The 6,219-nt window shown below is 37.6% G+C and overlaps 1 long non-coding RNA gene across 1 annotated transcript; it reads right to left on the bottom strand.

Annotated features, from left to right (window-relative positions):
• Positions 1–605: 605 nt before the first annotated feature.
• On the bottom strand, positions 606–3,536 carry LOC113299456. Its single transcript, XR_003334926.1, has 6 exons — positions 3,014–3,536; positions 2,786–2,874; positions 2,369–2,549; positions 2,162–2,266; positions 1,925–2,068; positions 606–1,566 (listed from the first exon to the last, which is right to left on the bottom strand). It is a non-coding gene; the product is annotated as an uncharacterized LOC113299456 (long non-coding RNA).
• Positions 3,537–6,219: the final 2,683 nt, after the last annotated feature.

Below are 6,219 nucleotides of genomic sequence, written 5' to 3'. Positions count from 1 at the left end.
GCAGCTCATCACCACAGCATCGACTTCTCAACTGCAACAGCTTCTCATATTCCACCTCTTAGTTCACTGCGATCCAGCAACACATTGCTTCAATGCCACACAATCAGTGCAATTCACGCATGCAATTTTACTAGCTTCAGTTCCTACAGCTTCTTCTTGACAGTGACCACCAACGCAATGAATCATTCATTTGTTCACTGCAACATTCCTTAGCTGCACCAGTATCCTGCGGCTTCATTTCCAGCTGCTCGACACTAGCATCTTGTCTTGACTACATCCTGCATCTGAGCTTAAATTGCAAACCCCATCTTTACAGCTCCACCACTTGCTCTTCTCAGCTACCACTGCACCTGCAACTTCATCAAATCTGCAATCTCAGTTGCATACACCACACAACAGCAATTCTGAAGTCAATCATTCGCCTTTGCCTCCAGCCCATGACCTGCAATTTTAGTTCACAACCATCACCTTCTGTAGCTTCATCTCAGCCAGACTAACACCATGACTTCAACAACACCACAGTTACTCCACTGCATCACACTTTCAAACCTGAACAAACCATTAACAACACAATCTCAATTCAAGTACCTTTCTCAATCTCAATCTTTCAAGTCGATAGCAGTAGTTAAACAAGTTCAACCCTTCACCAATCGAACCCTCAGTTTCAACTCCAGTAAGCTCTATCACTTGCCACTGACTCCAACCCTTCTTACAGCTCTAACTCATCTTTATCTCAGCCAAAATTGCGTGCTACATCTTCCACCAGAAACCCATTACTTCTGCTCATGAACAACCCTCAATTTCATTGTTACACAGCAAATTCATCTCTATGTATCCCTAATTTCTCCAGTGTTGTAGCTTCTCCATTCTTTCATTCTCTCGATTCACACTGAGTTTTTCTCGATCTGGCTCTCAAGCAAACCCATGGCAGAAAATTCGTCTTCTCCTCAATTCGAACAATCACCACAAATTCTTTGAGAATACAGCATCAGATTCAAAACCCTTCTTCGACTTCTTCATTACAAACCCCAAATCATCATCTCTTCCTTGATTCACAACCAAACCCTTACTGCCAAATTCATCTCTCACCAATTCAGGCATGAAACTCATCGGTGTCTTCCACCTGATTCATTCCAACAAACATCGACCAACAACCGTGGATTTCTGTATCTCCAACTCTCAGCTTCTTCTCGATCTCCCCCGTCCTCTCTTACAGCAGCCGCCATCATGGCTTTTCTCGATTTCAGGCAAAGTGAAGAAAGAAAATAAAAACTTCCAACTTGCTTCTCTGATTTTTAGGTATTGTGTAGGAAATGAGACTGGATATAGCCACCCAGGTGAGCCAGATAAGGGGTAACCCAACTTATTTGGCCTGTCAGTTTCAGACTTCCGACAGCCTATTTACTTTCCTGCTCAACTGTCAGTTGCGCGGAACTGACAGTTCATTCTTCGCCGCATAACCTTAGCTAGCTCCGGCTACCACTTGCCTGTGAATTGACGATTCTGCCCTTTATGCTCTAAAAGAGTGCTTTCTTCCTTCTTTTGCTCCAAAGGACTCCATTGCACCTAATAACTCAAAACTAAACATAAGAGATGCAATTCACAAGGATAATAGCAAAGAAAGTGTAAATACTAGATATGAAATTAGGTGTTTTACAACACCTATCAGTTCTCTAACTCAAATAACTTCTTAAACAATGACACTATGGCATGTGCAACTTGCAAGATCAACTAAACAATGGCACATGGCAGGTGCAGTCGGAAGAGTCCATTCCAGGAACCATTCTATAAGTTTCAAAAGAGTCTTGTTCTAAGAGCCCTGTAGCTTGCTATTGTCGTACCATAATATATGAACATGATAAGTCTCAAGAAACCTGAAGCCTAAAAGAATAAGAGAAAAACAGTAACAAAGTAAATTCCACACCTCTTTTGTTCATAGCTCTCATGTACTCCTAGGCCTTCTCGACCTCTTGTCCATGCTTTCTTAAAAGGACATTATCTTTTTTTCTCATACATCTGAAGTGTCTGTGAGATAATGACAACAAGTCACTTTAACCCAACAACCCATCTGCCTCACCAAATTTTACGAAAAGAGTGATCAATATAAGCCCTATGAGACTCTACAAAATGAGTGATCAATATAATCCATAATACACTATACCTTTTTCTTGGCAGTTCTAACTGCCTCTTGGTGCTACACCCGGAGAGCAAATTGTAAGCGTTAAAAGGGAAGCCCCGTAATTCTTTCAATTCATTTAAAGGTGACCTTGTAAATCAAAGTTAATAAAAGAAAAGCTTTAGAAAATACTTCATCTTAGCAATGCAGGACCCAACTCTATTGACAAGTAAATCATATGATCTTGCTTACTAATCTTTAAATCCAATTCTTCTTGCAACATATCCAGCTCCATCTCCAATCCCGCTTCCAACTGCTCCAGCTCCATCTCCAATCCCATTCTTGACGACACCAGCTCCTCCTGTGGTTCCACTTCCAACTATAGCTTCAACTCCACTTTTCACCATTCCATTTCCTCATCAAACAAACGGCACTGCACCAACACAATAATGATTAACGAAAAATGTTATAGTTTCCTCTACACTTCAATTCTGCTAACTACTTCCTAGTAGCTAGAGATAAAAAAATGCAGAAACTGTCGTATATATTGATAGTGAATCTGAAACATGAAGAAGCAATTGTCATGCATCAAAAGAGGTAGCTCATAGTTAAGCACTTTAAACCACTGACGATGACGATGAAATTGAATCAAAGGGAAGTAAGTATTACCTCATCCAATTTATCTAACATTTTTAAGGCATTAGTTTCTTCTTTAGGTTTACCAAACATACTCGAAAACATGATGATTACACCTCCTTCTGTGAACAAACAGATAATCAGGATAAGCAAACAAAAACCCTAGGAACCCACCTCTGAGAAATCAAATAACGTAAGAAGACAGTAGGGAAATACCGAGTTCAATAAAATAAAAATGGAAGGATGGAGATTGAACTAAACCTGTTTGTTGATTTCAACAGCAATAGCACGTATGTAACATTCCAAACAATACCAGTATGTCCATGGTAGAACTTACGAGGCATACCCTTATGAATAGCAAGGATCGCTTTGATTACAGCTTTGTCGATGAGTGTTCTTCTCAATCTAGTGATATTCATAGGGTTTTGTTAATTGATTTAGAGAAACATATGAAAAACGAAGCTAGGGTTTTCTAAATTGAGTGATATTTATAGGGTTTTCTGAATTGATTTAGAGAATAAATGAAAAAACGAAGCAAGGGTTTTCTGAATTGAGTGATATTGATAAGGTTTTCTGAATTGATTTAGAGAAACATAATGAAATAACATCTAGGCTTTTCAGTTGAGAAAAAAACAGAGGATAAATTTAGAGAATGAAAATGAAAACGAGTGTAAATCAATAACTGATCTGTGAAATTGAAACTGAATCGAAACAGGTGAAACCCTAATCTCTTCAGGGGAGGCGATGAGAAGAGAAAGGGAAAATAGAAATGGAGTGAGTTTGTTTACTCGATGGTCTACTGAAAATATCCCTCATCTCTACAGGGGAGGAATTATCCTCTAGCATAAGTAAGCTTGGGTGGAAAAAAAATGGCACACAGCTGAACGGCACACGCGAAACCAATATCTGTTACTGGCTCTAGTGTGTCCAAGCGAGTGAGTAGCACGCGTAAAAAATTAGTCTGACACAGTTACGAATCACGAAAAAATTTCGTAACGGATCCAACGTGTTACAACAAGGTTGTAACGGCTATTGTAACAGGAAAATGTGTGACGGTTGCCCGGCCGTTACTAATTTTAGTTGTGAATCGGGAAAAATGGTGTAGTGCATCTCAGGTGATTACTTAAGATCGGTTTCACTAATAAAAGTCATACCGATACATAAGTCAGGCCTCAATCACACATATTGGTTGTTTTTAAGATATGCAATGAATAACAAAACCAATAACGCCTAGCAATTTCCTTTTCGGTTCACAAAGAAGTTTATGAACTTACTTCCTTAGAACACATGTAAAACATTGTTCCCTAGGATGAAATCCTCACCTCATTCCCATACATAATCACAATAGCATTCAAATGATTATGGCGATGTCTTATTTACAAAGTTTAACGGTTAAGCAATAAACCTCGTATTGTATTCCTTAATACTATGTCTATCTAGAGTTCAAATATGCTTCGCAGTTTTGTTTTCAATATGCACGACTTGAAAGATACGTTAGGGAATGAAACAGTTCAAGTCAAATATCACTAACCTCAAGTGGAAGGATGATTGTTGTCGTTGTAGCTCCTTGCTTCTTCACATCTTCAAGACTTCGCAATACTTGTAATGTCTCATATCCTAATACTTTCAAGCTAACCTATACGAAGTTGACTCTAGTACATAATCAAGTGACTCTTAACATGAGTTTTGATTCACTAAAATATGACAACCAAACTTGACATACCAACGCTTGGTGGGTTCAACCGAGCAATGCTCAAACAGAAACATTCTTTCCATTAAACATTTAGGGCCATTTTTTCCGTTAGATTTATCTATTCTTTTTTGATTGGTGTGTGGAGATTATCCATTTATTTGTTCTTCTACTTTCTTCATCTGGATTATTTGTGATTCTACAACTATCTACCATGATAAGTGATTGTTGTCTAATGTTAAATGAAAGTTCTTACAGAATGCATTTATTTTATTATATTTTATATATTATTGACCCTGAAAATTGATTGAGAGGGCAGTTTGTACTCTTATGGACAAGTTATAGTAACCGATTGATCTATGCAGATCCGAGTATATTACAGTTACAGAACCTGCGTTACTAACCGATGGATCTTCTTCTGTGTACATGACGCTCTGAAAGAAGTTGCGGAATTGCAACAAATGCAATCTCTCCATGTAAGAAAATAGTTTGGCTTTATGTTTCCCAAACTCTCCGTCACTCATCTTTTCAAGCTGTAATCCTAACTGCCATATAGGTGCACGGTAATATTGTTACCATTCAATGGAACTTCTGATTAGACTAGGATGTTATTTATACAACATGGACTCCAATTTCAGACATTTAATGCCTCTATCCACAATAGTCATATTTCACTGAACGGTTTTAGACTATCGAGTATATGTCCACGAAGGAACCTACTGGATATATCATTTTACAGCATTACTCTTCTGAAACGTTGGCGTTAAATTAAGATTTAACTCTAAATTATTCGTCCATTTTAATAATTATCTTTTTTGGGTTCTTACCACTTGGATAGCTGTGTACATATCTTATACACCACTCCTTTAAATTGGTCTAAATTGGAATTTTAGGATCACTATTGTTCCATGGAATGTCAAGGCATTCGATCTCATTTGCATTTATTCAAGTGTTCTCCGACTGCCATGCACAGGGTAAATGTATACTGTTCACATCATATCCCGCTAATCCCGTCTATCGCTATTTAACACTAAAAGTTGATTCCTCGACTCTAGGCAAGATGGTTGTTGTGTTAGTCTTAGTTGGAACTGGATGAAAATCAAATTTTTACTAATTAATATTGAATAATGCATCTATAAAATTTATATGCTATTTGTTTTAAGCATTTGATTGTGCAAGTGGTTTTCTTGCCATGCTCAATGAATCACATCAAGCTTATTGGTGTACAAGAGATGCTTGGATATTTTAGTGGAAAAAGGGTTTGAAAGTAATGGATGTGGCAGCACCATGACAACTTAATGCCTTAATCTTGCTCGGTCTCCTTCTTCGGGTCTTGAAGCGTGGATTACTTCGAGAAATTGGAGCAGATCGGTGAAGGCACAAATGGGTAAGTCTAAATTTTCTTTATTAATTTTGTTATGAAATATCCAAATTTCGGAGTTGGTGGTAACTTGCTTACGTATAACTTATACTGACAAGGTGTTTGAATAAAAAAGAGTTAATTAGTGTTTGGGTCCTGGATTTTGGTATGGTAGAGGATTTGGGTCCTAAGTTTGTCCAATTTTGAGTTTGGGTCCTTAAAAAACCGGTTACTAGTTCTTCTAAGTTTCTAGATCCCTCCAAAATCATAATAGCATCGACTCTTATTTCACATGATAGGTTTTATATTTTATTTTTCCCTAATATAACCCCTAATATATAATAGTGTTGTTTAATGATTTTGGAATTTTGAGTTTTTGTTTAGTGATTTGATGAAATCGATTACTTGTTTGTGTGT

Source organism: Papaver somniferum, chromosome 7 (genome assembly GCF_003573695.1).
Source record: "Papaver somniferum cultivar HN1 chromosome 7, ASM357369v1, whole genome shotgun sequence".
Lineage (NCBI taxonomy): Eukaryota > Viridiplantae > Streptophyta > Magnoliopsida > Ranunculales > Papaveraceae > Papaver > Papaver somniferum.
The sequence above is the reverse complement of the archived record's forward strand: the minus strand, read 5'-3'. Positions and strand labels throughout refer to the sequence as shown.